The following is a 16197-nucleotide window of genomic DNA, read 5'->3' as shown; positions in this document are numbered from 1 at the left end:
CATTAGTTTGCCTAGGATAATGGCCTTCAGCTCCATTCATGTCCCTGCAAAGGACATGATCTCAGTTTTTTTAGGATTAAATAGTAAATTTATTTTTTAATTTTAACAAATATATGCCATTAGTATGTTCTTAAGTTTTGGGTCACATTGGCAACATTGTCTTTAATTTGTTTTGAAATTATTTTCAGGAATCTTAAGGTTATAGTTCCCTTAAAAAATATATTTGCTATGTTTTACCCCCTTGAAGACGGTAAACAGGACAAAAAGGCATGGATATAAGCATTAGCTAGTGATCACCATTAGCTAGTGACTCTAAACAGTCACTAAGGCTTGAATTCTCTCTTTTCCATATGCCTAACTGGCAGAAGTCCCAAAGGTTTCCCTGATCATACTAATAACTTTATAAAAAGTTGATCATTATTCATTAAAAATTAGATATTTGTGATGAAAATATAAATGAAGTCTAAACCAAAACTCTTAACCAGACTAACTTCAATGTTATGAATTACAAAATCTTCTTGACTGATTACTCTACTGAAAGGATCTTATGTGCTTTTAGAGAAAGATTAAATCCCCCTATAAGAGTTGATAAATTTTAGTCAAAGACTAGAACACAACTTACATAATAGATGATTGGACTTGACAGTTAACAACTTAGTTATTTACACTGTACAATGGAACAAACAAAAATCTTAATATTTCTGCGTTTATAGCTGTATTTGACCATTCAGGAATATGTTGGCCTTTATATTTACAGAAATCTCTTAGTTTAAGCCTAAAATATGTATATTTCCTATATGCAACTTTTAAAGATAATGTTTCTATTAGGAGGGTATAAAAAGCTGAAAAAAGAACTCCAAAATTTTTATCCTTCATTTTTCAAAGAAATTGAAGATCTTAAGTATAATTACAAGGAAGAAGTGAAGAACAATATTCTCTTAGAAGAGAAGGTTAAAAAAGAAGAAGAAGAAGAAAAAAAAAACAGCTTTCAGAACAGTTGGGAGTTGAATTAACTAGCCCTGTTGCTGCTTCTGAAGAGTTTGAAGATGAAGAAGAAAGTCCTGTTAATTTCCCCACTTACTAAAGGTCACCTATAAACTTCGTTTCATTTAAATATTTATTAACTTTATATGTTAAAATCCACCTGGAAATAAGCAATTCTCTGAGGTGTAGTGTTTCCTTCTCACTACCTTGTACCTTTACACTTAAACTGGAATTCTTAATAAATGAAATTATACAAAATTTTCAACTCACTATAAAAGTACATATTTGAAGACTTATAATAAGTTATGGCCATCAAATAGGCAATGAGCTCTGGTGAATTTCTCTACATTCATAATGTTTTAAGTTTTGTAAAGAGTATGAAGGTAAATACAGCAATTCTAATATTTAAAATTGGAATTTATATATACTTATTTATACATATGTTAAGATCCTCAAATCCTAACTATGATATATATAAATACAGATGTAGATATACACACATATAGGTTATGAAGTTGAGCCATATGTTTTGTTAAATATCTAGCAAAATCAAATTGAGCTTAAACTATTTAATTTTGAAAATTAGTGACATTAAATTCTTGGTCTAATTGTTGTCTTTAAATTACCATTCAATTATAGTGGAGTGAATCCAGCCTTTGTACAAGCTTAGGAGCTTACTGTTACTTATGTTTTTATGGCTAGAGATTAAAATTAATTTGCTGGTTTTTAATAAAATTTTAAATAGGTATTTGAAACTGGAAAATTCATTTCTTCACAAATGGTAGAAGACAAATTGATGTTTCACAATGAACAGGAACTTGTGATATTCTTAAACATGGTAGCATATTCGAGATTAAAATATAATGATAATAAACTAATTTTATTTGTATTTTATACATCAAATATTATATCTTTGAGTCTAGCAAATTTCTGATTATCTACTTTTGAAAAATGATTAGACAAACACTTAATATCAAAGGCAGAGTCACATTTGTTCAGGTTCATGTTGATAATAACTACTCTTGAATTCATGTAAGTATCTTGAATTGATCAGCATAAGCCAAGATGATGATGATGGACCCTGTTTTTTGTTTTTTTTTTAATAGCTGTTCTTGTCCTGACATGTTACACATTTGTTTATTTTCTATCTTCCCCATTAGAATGTGAGCTTCATGAAGGCAGACACCTTGTTTTGTTGACTGTTTATGTCCAGCACCTTTATTAAACAGCCATCACTGCAATGCCATACTATTCCTTCAATTTTACCCACTTTGCAACCTTCAAACCAGGACAAGAGATTATTGTGCTTCAGTGAAGGTAGATTTGTTATTTGAAATGCTCCATGAGGTAGAAGAAGATGTAATGGATGTTTCTTGCTCCCTAACCCATATGGGTTTCCATTGATATTTCTTCCTATGAGCTCCAGTGTTTGTTCTAAGAGATCTGATAGTGGCACTGCAGTAATTTCCAAAAGTCCAGAATCATCAGCATGATGTTTTAGTACCAGGGCAATTTCAAATTCATAATTAACTACAGAGGAATGCCAGCAATACTGTTTGTTGTTTTTCTCTAATGGTACCCAATCAGGAATGTATCTGTTTTCATTAGGCACTGGGCTCCCATTTATTTGTTCTATTTCCTTTGCTCTGGTATCCAGCAAGGTTTGGAGTCCAGAGCCAGTTTGAAGTCCTCTTCAATGTTCAAAAATATATATATATATATTTATTTATTTTGGGTTTTCATTTGAATGTAGAAAATTTTGAAATCTTTTTTCAACTTGTTTGTTGTGCTTTCTATCTAGTAGAGTCCAAAGCTATGGCTGATCTGATGTTCCCTTTTGGCAGAAGGCTCCTCTTTCACCTCCGTCACAAACATACTGCATTTTCCGCTGCACAGAGCTCAAGCCTTCATGATGAGCCCAACAAGCAGTGCGAGCGGAGGGTGTGCTTTCGAACAGCCCCTGGTCCAGGAGGGGAGAAGCCCTGGAGCAGTCACCAGCGGGCGCTGGCCACTCACTCTCCATGCCCAGCAGCTGCGGCTGCTGATCTCATTCTTTTTTATGGCTGCATAGTATTCCATGGTGTGTATGTACTACATTTTCTTTATCTAATCTATCATTGATGGGCATTTAGGTTGATTCCAAGTATTTGCTATTGTGAATAGTGCTGCAATGAACATACATGTTCATGTGTCTTTACAATAGAGTGATTTATATTCCTTTGGGTATATACCCAGCAATGGTATGGGTATATACCCAAAGAAATTGCTGGGTATACACCCAAAGGAATATAAATCACTCTATTATATTATAATTGGTATTTCTGTCTTTAGGACTTTGAAAAATCACCACACTGTCTTCCACAATGGTTGAAATAATTTACAATCTCACCAACAGAGTAAAAGTGTTCCTTTTTCTCCACAGCCTCAGAAGCATGTGTTATTTTTTGACTTATTAGTAATAACCATTCTGACTGGTGTGAGATGGTATCTCATTGTGGTTTTGATTTGCATTTCTCTAATGATCAGTGATGTTGAGCTTTTCTTCATATGATTGTTGGCCACATGTATGTCTTCTTTGAGAAATGTCTGTTCATGTCCTTTGCCCACTTTTTAATAGGGATATTTGCTTTTTTCTTCTTGTAAATTTGTTTAAGTTCCTTACAGATGCTGGATATTAGGTCTTGTCAGAGGCATAGATTTCAAATATTTTCTCCCATTCTGTAGGTTGTCTGTTTACTCTTGATAGTTTCCTTTGCTGTGCAGAAGCTCTCTAGTTTAATTAGACACCATTTGTCAATTTTTGTTTTTGTTGCATATGCTTTTGGAGTCTTCATCATGAAATCCTTTCCCATGTCTATGTCTTGGATGGTATTACCTAGATTGTCTACCAGGGTTTTCATAGTTTTGGGTTTTACATTTAAGTCTTTATTCCATCTTGAGTTAATTTTTGTATGTGGTATAAGGAAGTCATCCAGCTTCAGTCTTCTGCATATGGCTAGCCAGTTATCCTAGCACCATTTATTGAATAAGGAGTACTTTCCCCATTGCTTGTTTTTGTCAGGTTTGTTGAAGATCAGATACTTGTAGCTGTGCAGTCTTATTTCTGGGTTCTCTACTCTGTTCCATCTGTCTATATGACTGTTTTGTATCAGTACAATGCTGTTTTGATTACTGTATCCCTGTAGTATAGTTTGAAGTCAGGTAGCATGATCCCTCTGACTTTGTTCTTTTTGCTTAGGATTGCCTTGGCTATTTGGACTCTTTTTTGTTTCCAGATGAATTTTAAAATAGGTTTTCATTTTTAAGTTTTGTGAAGAATCTCATTGATAGTTTAATAGAAATAACATTGAATCAATAAATTGCTTTCAGCAGTATGGCCATTTTCACAGTATTGATCCTTCCTATCCATGAGCATAGAATGTTGTTTCATTTGTTTGTGTTATCTCTAATTTCTTTGAGCAGCTTTTGTATTTATCCTTGTAGAGATCTTTCACCTCCCTGTATTCCTAGGTATTTTATTCTTTTTGTGACAATGGTGAATGGGAGTACATTCTTGATTTGTCTCTCAGCTTGACTGCTGTTGGTGCATAAGTATGCTAGCAATTTTTGTACATTGATTTTGAATTCTGAGACTTTACTGAAGTTGTTTATCAGCTTAAGAAGCTTTCAGGCTGAGACTATGGGGTTTTCTAGAAATAGAATCTTGTCATCTGCAAAAAGAGATAATTTGACTTCTTCTCTTCCTATTTAGATCTCTCTTTTTTTCTTTTATCTTGCCTAATGGCCCTGGCAAGGACTTCCAGTACTATGTTGAACAGGAGTGGTAAGAGAGGGCATCCTTGTTTTGTGATGGTTTTCAAGGGGAAGCTTCCAGATTTTGCCCATTCAGTATGATGTTGGCTGTGGGTTTGTCATAAATGGCTCTTATTATTCAATACCTAGTTTATTGAGAGTTTTTAACATGAATGGATGTTGAATTTTATTGAAAGGCTTTTCTTCATCTATTGAGATAATCATGTGCTTTTTGTTCTTAGTTCTGTTTATGTGATGAATCACATTTATTGATTTGTCTGTGTTAAACCAATCTTGTATCCCAGGGATAAAGTCTATTTGATCATGTTGGATAAGCTTTTTTATGTACTGCAGGATTCAGTTTGCCCATATTTTGTTGGGGATTTTTGCATTGAATCCAGGCTACTGGCTTGAAGTTTTCTTTTTTGTTTTATCTCTGTCAGGCTTTGGTATTAGGATGATGCTGACCCCACAGAATGACTTAGAGAGGAATCCCTTCTCCTGAATTGTTTGGAATAGTTTTAGTAGAAATAATACCAGCTCTTCTTCATACATCTGGTAGAATTCAGCTGTGCATCCATCTGGTATGGGCTTTTTTTAGTTGGTAGGCTATTTATTACTGCCTCAATTTTGGAGCTTGTTATTGATCTGTTCAGGATTTAATTTCTTCCCGGTTTATTCTTGGGAGGGTGTATATGTTCAAGAAATTATCCATGTATTCTAGATTGTATAGTTTATGTGCATAGAGTTGTTCATATTCTGATGGTTATATTTCTTGTGTGGTCGGTGGTAATATACCCTGTGTCATATCTATCATGTTTATTTGAATCTTCTCTCTTCTCTTCTTAGTGGTCTTAGCTACTGGCCTATTTTATTTATTTATTTAAAAAAACAGCTCCAGTTTTACTGATCTTTTCTATAGTTGTTCATATCTCAATCATCTTCAATTCAGCTCTCATTTTGGTTATTTCTTGTCTTCCTCTAGCTTTGGAATACATTTGCTCTTGGTTCTCTAGTTCCTTTTGTTGTGATGTTAGGTTGTTAACTTGAGATATTTCTAACTTTTTGATGAGGGCATTTAGTGTTATAAATTTCCTTCTTAACACTCCCTTACTTCTGTCCCAGAGATTCTGGTACCTTGTATCTTTGTTCTCATTAGTTTCAAAGAACTTATTGATTTCTGCCTTAATTTCATTATTTACCCAAAAGTCATTCAGGATCAAGTTATTCAATTTCCATGTAATTGTATGGTTTTGAGTGAACTTCTTAGTCCTGAATCTTACTTGATTGTGCTGTGTTCTGAGAGACTCTTATGATTTAAGTTATTTTGCATTTACTGAGGAGTGTTTTTACTTTCAATTATGGGATGAATTGTAGAGAATATGCCCTGTAGCGATGGCAAGAATGTATATTCTTTTGTTCTGGGGTGGAGAGTTCTGTAGATAGCTATCAAATCCATTTGTTCCCATTCTGAGTTCAGGTCCTGAATAACTTTTGTTAATTTTCTGTCTCAAAATGATCTGTCTAATATTGTCAGTGGGGTGTTAACATCTCCAACTATTATTATGTGGGAGTCTAATTCTCTTTGAAGGTCTCTAAGAACTTGTTTTATGAATCTGGGTGTTCCTCTGTTGGGTGCATATCTATTTAGAATAGTTAGATCCTCTTGTTTAATCGAACTCTTTAACATTATGAAATATCCTTTTTTTCTTTTTTGATTTATGTTTGTTTAAAGTCTGTTTTGTCAACAACTAGGATTGCAGCCTCCATTTTTTCTGTTTTCCATTTGTTTGACAGATTTTTCTCCATCCCTTTATTTTGAGACTATTTGTGTCACTACATGTGAGATGTGTCTCTTAAAGACAGCATACTAATGGGTCTTAGTTCTTTATTGAGGTTGCCACTCTGCATCTTTTAAGTGGGGCATATAGCCCATTTATATTTAAGGTTAGCATTGATATTGGTTGGTTATTTTGATAACTTTGATAACATTGATCGTTGGTTATTTTGCAGACTTGTTCATGTGGTTGCTTTATAATAATACTGGTTTATGTACTTCAGTGTGTTTTGATCATGGCTGGTAATAGTCTTTCCTTTCCATATTTAGTACTTCCTTCTGGAACTCTTGTGAGGCAGGTCACAGACCAGTGACATTGTAAAGCAACCACATAAACAAGTCTTCAAAATAACCAGCTAACATCAAGATGACAGGATCAAATCCACACAAATCAATACTTACCTTCAATATAAATGGGCTACATGCCCCACTTAAAAGACATAGAGTCTTAAGACCAAGACACAGGGTCTTAACACCAAGACCCATTCACATGCTGTCTTCAAGAACACATCTCATTTGCAATTACCCAAATAATCTCAAAATAAAGTGACGGACTACATGAAAATATGTAAAGAGATTACTCACGCTAACTCCTTAACCATCAAGGATTTCCTTTCTGCTTTTTTCTAAATCAAAATATAGTTATGTGTCACTTCATGACAGGGATACATTCTGATAAATACATTGTTAGGCTTTTTATTATTGTCTGAACATCATAGAGTGCACTTACACAAACCTAGATGGTATAGCCTACTGTATATCTGGGCTATATGGTATAGCCTATTGCACCTAGGCTACAAACCTGTGCAGCATTTTACTATACTGAATACCATAGGCAATTGTAACATAATGGTAAGTTTTTGTGTTTATAAACATATCTAAAGATAGAAAAGGTACTGTATAAATGCAGTATAAAAGGCAAAAATGGTACACATTTGTAGGGCACTTACCGTGAATGGAGCTTGCAGAACTGGAAGTTGCTCTGGATGTGTCAGTGAGTGGTGAATGAATGTGAAGGCCTGGTACATTGCTGTACACTACTGTAAACACTGTGCAATAAGGCTACACTAAATTTAATATTTGAATTTTTTTTCTTCAACTTTTATTTTAAGTTCAGGGGTATATGTGCAGGATGTGCAGGTTTGTTACATAAATAAATGTGTGCCATAATGTTTTGCTGCACAGATCATCCCATCACCTATGTATCATGCCCAGCATTGGTTAGTATTTTTCCTGATGCTCTCCCTTCCCCTACTACTCCCTTCAACAGGCCGCAGTGTGTGTTGTTCCTCACCATGTGTCCATGTGTTCTTATTGTTCACCTCCCACTTACAAGTGAGAACACGCAGTGTTTGGTTTTCTGTTCCAGAATTAGTTTATTGAGGATAATGGCTTCCAGCTCCATCCACATCCCTGCAAAGGGCATGATCTTGTTCCTTTTATGTCTACATAATATTCCATGGTGTATATGTATCACATTTTCTTCATTCAGTCTATCATTGATGGGCATTTGGGTTGATTCCATGTCTTTGCTATTGTGAATAATGCAGCAATGAAGATACCCATACATGTATCTTTATAATAAAATGATTTATCTTTCTTTAGGTATATACCTAGTAATAAGATTGATGGGTCAATTGGTGCTTCTGCCTCTAGATCTTTGAGGAATCACCACAATGGTTGAACTAATTTACACTCCCACCAAAAATGTAAAAGCATTCATTTTTCTCCACACCTTGTCAGCATCTGTTATATTTTTTACTTTTTAATAATACCTATTCTTACTGGCATGAGATGGTATCTCATTGTGGTTTTGATTTGCTATTCTCTAATGATCAGTGATATTGAGCGTTTTTCATATTTTTTGGCTGTATATATGTCTTCTTTTGAGAAGTGTATGTTCATGTCCTTTGCCCACTTTTTAATAGGGTTGTTTTTTCTTGTGAATTTAAGTTTCTTGTAGACTGAATAGCAAACCTATGTCAGTTGGATAGATTGCAAAAGTTTTCTCCCATTCTATAGGTTGTCTGTTTGCACTGATGATAGTATCTTTTTCTGCACAGAAACTCTTTAGTTTAATTAAATTCCATTTGTCAATTTTGGTTTTGTTGCAACTACTTTTGACATTTTTGTGAGGAAATCTATTCCTGTACCTATGTCCTGAATGATATTGCCTAGATTTTCTTCTAGGGTTTTTGCAGTTTTGGATTTTACATTTAAGTTTTTAATCTGTCTTGAGTTAATTTTTGTATAAGGTATAAGGAAGGGGTCCAGTTTCAATTTTCTGCAATGGTTAGCGAATTCTCCCAAAACCATTTACTACATAGGGAATCCTTTCCCCATTGCTTTTGTCAGGTTTGTCAAAGATCAGATGGCTGTAGCTGTGTGGTCTTATTTATGAGTTTTCTATGCTGTTTCGTTGTTCTATGTGTCTGTTCTTATACCAGTACCATATTGTTTTGGTTACTATTGCCTTGTAGTACAGTTTGAAGGTAGCATGATGCCTCAGTTTTGTTCTTATTGCTTAGTATTGTCTTGGCTATTTGGGCTCTTTCTTGGATCCATAAGAATTTTTAAATAGTTTTTCTAATTCTGTGAAGAATGTCACTGATAGTTTAATGGGAATAGCATTGAATCTATAAATTACTTTGGGCAGTATGGCCATTTCTATGATATTGATCCTTCCTATTTATAAGTATGGAATGTTTTTCCATTTGTTTCTGTTGTGTTCTCTCTCATTTCTTTGAGCAGTGGTTTGTAGTTCTCCTCAAAGAGCTCCTTCACTTCCCTTGTTAGCTATATTCCTAGGTATTTTAGTCTTTTTGTAGCAATTGTGAATGGGAGTTCATTCATAATTTGGCTCTCGGCTTGTCTGCTATTGCTGAATAGAAATGTTAGCAATTTTTGCACACTGATTTTGTATCCTGAGACTTTGCTGATGTTGCTTATCAGCTTAGAAAACTTTTGGGCTGAAACAATGGGGTTTCCCAGATATAGGATCATGCCATCTGCAAACAAAGATAATTTGACTTCCTCTCTTCCTACTTGAATATCCTTTATTTCTTTTTCTGGCCTGATTGCCCTGGCCAGAATTTCCAATATTATGCAGAATAGGAGTGATGAGAGAGGGCATTCTTGCCTTGTGCCTTGTCTTGTGCCAGTTTTCAAGGGGAATGTTTCTAGCTTTTGCCCATTGAGTATGATATTGGCTGTGGGTTTGTCATAACTCATTATTTTGAGGTATGTTCCTTCAATATCTAGTTTATTGAGAGTTTTAAACATGAACTGATGCTGCATTTTATTGAAGGACTTTTCTGCATATATTGAGATAATCATGTGGTTTTTGTCTTAAGTTCTATTTATGTGATGAATCATGTTTATTGATTTGTGTATTTTGAACTAACCTTGCATTCCAGGGATGAAGCCAACTTGATTGTGGTGGATAAGCTTTTTTATATGCTGCTGGATCTTGTTTGCCCGTATTTTGTTGAGGATTTTTGCATTGATGTTCATCAGGGATATTGGCCTAAAGTTTTTTTTGTTGTTGTTGTATGTCTGCCAGGTTTTGGTATCGGGATGATGCTGATGTCATAAAATGAGTTAGGGAAAAGTCTCTTGTTTTCAATTTTTTTAGAATAGTTTTATTAGAAAGGGTACCAGCTCTTCTTTTTAGCACTGGTGGAATTCAGCTCTAAATCCATCTTGTCCTGGGTTTTTTGGGGGTTGGTAGCTTATTTATTACTGACTCTATTTCAGTACTCATTATTGTTCTGTTCAGGGATTCAATTTCTTCCTGGTTCAGTCTTGGGAGAGTGTCCAGGAATTTATCTATTTCTTCTAGATTTTCTAGTTTATGTACATAGAAGTGTTGATAGTCATCTGTGGTGGTTGTTTGTATTTCTGTGGGGTCAGTGGTAATATCCCCCTTATCATTTCTGATTGTGTTTATTTGATTTGTCTCTTTTTCTCCTTTGCTATTCAAACTAGCCATCTATTTTATTAATTTTTTCAAAATATTGGCTCCTGAATTCATTGATTTTCTTTGAAGTGGTTTTCATGGTTCTATATTCTTTTGTTCCAACACTGATCTTGGTTATTTCTTGTCTTCTGTTAGCACTGGGGTTTCTTTGCTCTTGGTTTGTAGTTCTTTTAATTGTGACGTTAGGTTGTTAACTTGAGATCTTTCTAGCATTTTGATGTGAGCATTTAGTGCTATAAATTTCCCTCATAACATCACATTAGCTGTATTCCAGGGATTCTGGTATGTTGTCTCTTTGTTCTCATTAGTTTCAAAGAACTTCTTTATTTCTGCCTTAATTTCATTATTTACTCAGGAGTCATTCAGGAGCATATTGTTCAATTTCCATGTAGTTGTGTGGTTTTGAGTGAATATCTTAATTTTGAGTTCTAATTTTGTGCTATAGTCTGAGAGACTGTTTGTTATAATTTCAGTTCTTTTGCATTTGCTGAGGTATGTTTTACTTCTAATTATATTATCAATTTTTGAGTAAATGCTGTGTGGCCATGAAAAGAATAAATATTCTGTTGTTTTTGTGTAAAGGGCTCTGCATATATCTATGAGGTCCACTTGATCCAGAACTTAGTTTAGGTCCTGAATATCTTTGTAAATTTTCTGTCTCAGTGATCTGTCTGATATTGTCAGTGGGGTATTAAAATCTCTCAATATTATTGTGTGGGTGTCTAAGTCTCTTTGTAGGTCTCTAAGAACTTGCTTTATGAATCTGGGTGTTCCTATATTGCATGTATATATATTTAGAATAGTTAGCTATTCTCATTGAATTGAACCCTTTATCAGTATTTAATACCTTTCTCTTCCCTTTTGATCTTCATTGGTTTAAATATGTTGCATCTGAAACTAGGATTGTGATCCCAGCTTTTTCTGTTTTCCATTTTCTTGATAAGTTTTTCTCCATCCATTTATTTTGAGCTTATATGTGTCTCTGCACATGACATGGGTGTCTTGAATACAGCAGACGAAGGAGTCTGGGCACTTTATCCAGCTTGCTATTCTGTGTTTTTAAATTTAGGCATTCAGCCCATTTACATTTAAGGTTAGTATTGTTATACATGAATTTGATCCTATCATCATGATGCTAGCTGGTTATTTTGTAGACTTGTTTATGTAGTTGCTTCATAGTGTTACTGGTCAGTGTACTTCAGTGTGTTTTGGAAGTGGCTAGTAATGGTCTTTTCTTTCCACATTTAGTGCTTCCTTCAGGAGCTCTTATAAAGCAAGTCTGGTGATAAAAAATTTCCTCAGCATTTGCTTGTCTGAAAGGGTTCTAATTTCTCCTTCGTTTATGAAGCTTAGTTTGGCTGAATATGAAATTCTTGGTTGAAATTTATTTACTTTAAGAATGTTGAATATTGGCCTCCAGTAACTTCTGGCTTTAGGGTTTTAGCTGAAATGTCTGCTGTTAGCCTGATGAGTTTCCCTTTCTAGGTGACCTGATCTTTCTTTCTCCCTAGTTTCTTTTAACACTTTTTCTTTCATTTTGACCTTGAAACATCTGAAGATAATATGTCTTGGGGATGGTCTTCTTGTGAAGTGTCTCACTTGGGGTCTCTGCATTTTCCATGTGCACAATGCAGCTGTACCCTGCAAAACCATAGGAGTGGACCTCCACAAGGCTGTGGGAGCCCACCTATTACATCAGTGTGCCCCAGATACAAGACATGGAGTCAAAGGAGATCATTTTGGAACTTCAAGGTTTAATGACTGCCCTATGGGATTTGAACTTGCGTGGAGCCCATAGAGCCTTCATTTTGGCCGATTTTTTTCATTTGAAACAGGTGTCATTTACCAATGCCTGTACCCCCAGTTTTTCTTGGAAGTAATTTGGTTTTCATTTTACAGGCTCATAGGCAGAAGGGACTTGCCTTGCCTCGGATGAGACTGTGGACTTGGACTTTTGGGTTATTACTAAAATGAGTTAAGACTAGGGAAGGAGTAATTGTGTTGTGAAATGTGAGAAAGATTAAATTTGGGACGGGGGAGGGGCAGAGTGGCATGGTCTGGCTTTGTGCCCCCACCCAAATCTTAACTTGAATTGTAATGTGAATTGTAATCTCCATGTGTTGGGGGAGGGACCTCGTGGGATATGATTAAATCATTGGTGTGTTTCCCCCATGCTGTTCTGGTGATAGTGATTGAGTTCTCACAAACTCTGTTGGTTTAATAAGGGTCTATTCCCACCTTCACTCTGCACTTCTCTCTCCTGCCCCCATGTGAAGAAGAACATGTTTGCTTCCCCTTCTGCCCCGATTGTAAGTTTCCTGAGGCTTCCCTAGCCATGCCTAACTGTGATCCAATTAAATCTCTTTCCTTTTTAAATTACCCAGTCTCAGGTGCTCTTTTTGCAGCGTGAGAGTGGATTAATATAACATTCTTACAGCCTGTGAAAACATGCTAGAAATAGGTGCCCATGGAACAAAACAAAACTACAACTTATTTCAAAACATAATAAAGAATATTAAGAAAACTATACAAGATAATAAAGAATATAAAAAAATGAAAAACAGAAGTAAATTAAAAAGAGAAAAATTTATTTTAAAAAGGAAGGCTTAAATAGAAGAAACCACAAAGCAAATGAACATAGAAAAATGTGTCAAGCAGAATAAAAAATCCAAAGGAAAAGAACTTTAAAATATAAAATAAGTTTTAAAAGATGTGAAAACTTCTAGGAAATTGATGAATGCTAATATTGCCTAATAATTTTGAACACCTGAATATTTGGAATATCTGGGAAGTGAAATCAAATTGAAGAAATAAGACAATACCAAAAATATAATTCAAAATATTTCCCAAATGGAATTTGAAACTATATTTTGAAAGGGGGCCACAAAACTAAAAATATTAACCTAATTTTCAACACCAAAGTATATTCTGGTAAAATTATTGCATGCATTTCTTTTCTAAAAATCTTTGTGCTCTTAAAGAAGGAACATGACTTACAAGGGAAAGAAAATTAGATTTAAAAACAGTTTTTACACAAGTAAAAATTGGAATACTTAAATAGTAAAAAAAAAAATGCAGGTATAAGTGAAGAATTTTATCTTAAAAAATAGAAACTTAATCTAAAGTATAAATATAACACTTTTCAACATGCAAAAATCAGGGAACTGTGTTTGCTTGAAAATTTCATAAAGTATCTTGCCAGAGAATAAGCTTTAGAAAATCAAAATGACTGGAAGGACAACACCATGAAGTATGATAAGAAAGGTTTGTGAGCATTTATTAATTATTACATATAGAACCATTTAAGATTAAATGAGTTTTGAGAAGAGCAGTGTATTATGTGTAATAAATAGATGTTAGTTATATCAATGTAGATATAGAATAACTTTTTTAAAATGAGAATGATAGAAGCATATGAAAATTTTTATGTTTTCTATAATTCTATTGGTGTTATCATTAGTATTGTTATTTTAAGTGTGGAAAATATGAAATAAATCTTAGATTTAATCATGGCATATTCTATTTCTATCAATATCTATGTTCCTTAGAACCAATATACTCAATATGTAATCTTGCATTTAATTATGGCATATTCTATTTCTATCAATGTCTATGCTCCTTAGAACAAATGTACTCAACATGTAAATATAACGTAATATAGTAGAATAATAAAATCTCTGGTTTGAATTAGAATTAGAATTTTAATATGAACTCATGAATATATATGTTTGTACCCTAGCTCTGTCCACTGAAATTGCCAAGAAAAATGACTAAATCAATGGGAAGTACCATCCTCACCTTACAGATTTTTGTCTTGAAATATTTCTTTAAAAGAATATAGGACTTTTTTGGAAGGATGCTAGGAGGTGATTAATACAGAAGATAGAATAATTGTTTTCTCTAGGAAGAGGAAGGATGTTGGATTGGGTTGAGGCATATTAACAAGATGTGTAAGATGTTTGGCAAAGGTCTATTTCTTCACTTGGGTAAAGTAACACAGGTGTTAGCATACTGTATTAAGCCATTTATTAGATTTGGATCATCTTATTATAATGTACTGTATGTATGTATGTATGTATGTATGTATGTATGTATGTATGTATGTATTATGTATTAATTGAGACCGAGTCTCACTCTGTTGCCCAGGCTGGAGTGCAGTGATGTGATCTTGGCTCACTGCAAGCTCCACCTCCCGGGTTCACGCCATTCTCCTGCCTCAGTCCCCTAGAGTAGCTGGGGCTACAGGCGCCCGCCACCACGCCCAGCTAACTTTTTGTATTTTTAGTAGAGACGGAGTTTCACCGTGTTAGCCAGGATGGTCTCGATCTCCTGACCTCATGATCCGCCTGCCTCGGCTTCCCAAGGTGTTTGTTTGTTTGTTTTGTTTTGTTTTTGAGACGGAGTCTCGCTGTATCACCAGGCTGGAGTGCAGTGGTGTGCTATAATGTACAGTTTTGAATGGTGAAGGTGGAATAAAGAATTTTGTCTTCAAACCAAAACAAAATTTTTCGTCAATGCACCTTCAGTAAACAAGTTATTCAAAGGAATTCTTCACGCAGAAAAAAAAAAATCATCTCAAGCAAAAACCAAGTAATAAAGAAAGAAAAGTCATTGAACAAGCAATCAAATCAAAACCTAATAAGTACTACAATTACAATAATGATGATAATGTCTGGCGGGTTTTAGTATAGGTAGAGTCAAAATACATGATGTCAATTATAAAAACTAGTGGGATTAAGTTTTCTATGTTTTTGGCAACTTTTATGACTTTCAAAAATTATTAATATATGCTAAAATCAAAGGATACATATTTTAGTCTCTATTAAAAACAACTTAAAAATGTAAAATTAACAAGGTAATCACAGGGAAAGTGAAATGATAAAATACCCTTAATCCAAAACAAATCAAAAAAGGAAGAAAGGAGAACATAGAACTGTGAAACAAATAAAAATACAGAAAAATTTAGGATATATCAATAACAATAACTGCATTAAATATACATATAAATTAAAGATTCTATTTGATGACTAAGACTGTCAGACTTCATAGAAAACAAACACAAACATGATTGTATTCTCTTTCAAGAGGCAAATCTTAAGATTAAGAAGATAAAGACATTAAAATTAAAAGAGATACATGGTGCAATACTATAAGGAACGTTCCAAAGAGTACAATAAGGCAAATAAAATAAAATAAAATAAATTGCATAGGGATTGGAACTCTCATTATTTACAGATGAAATGCTCATGTATATAGAGACTTCAAAGAATGCAACTACAAACTGTTAGGATTATTGAGGGAATTTGGCAAGGTTTAAAATTACAAAGTTAGCATATAAAAATTATCTGTTTTCTCTATATTATCAACAACTAAAAAATAAAATTAAAAAATATTTTGAATGTGTTCTTGTACCATAAAATGAATATATGTGTGTTCTCTGCCCCAGTTTCCTGTGACACAGTTTATAAAAACCTTTGTAGCATCTTGAGTGACATGGGGTTGCAGGAACATCTTCTGTTAATAATATTTGGTCTTTGTCCCCAGTTTCTACACAAGAGTGTAAGACTCTTGGAACCTCCAGAATAATAACAGTGATTTTCTCTTC

The 16197-nt window shown here is 34.1% G+C and overlaps 1 pseudogene; it reads right to left on the bottom strand.

The window, feature by feature from the left end:
• Positions 1–1875: 1875 nt before the first annotated feature.
• Positions 1876–3007, bottom strand: LOC694529 (RNA ligase 1-like; annotated as a pseudogene).
• Between the last annotated feature and the right edge of the window lie 13190 nt (positions 3008–16197).

Source organism: Macaca mulatta, chromosome 8 (assembly GCF_049350105.2).
Source record: "Macaca mulatta isolate MMU2019108-1 chromosome 8, T2T-MMU8v2.0, whole genome shotgun sequence".
NCBI lineage: Eukaryota > Metazoa > Chordata > Mammalia > Primates > Cercopithecidae > Macaca > Macaca mulatta.
This window is presented reverse-complemented; position numbering and strand designations above follow the sequence as displayed.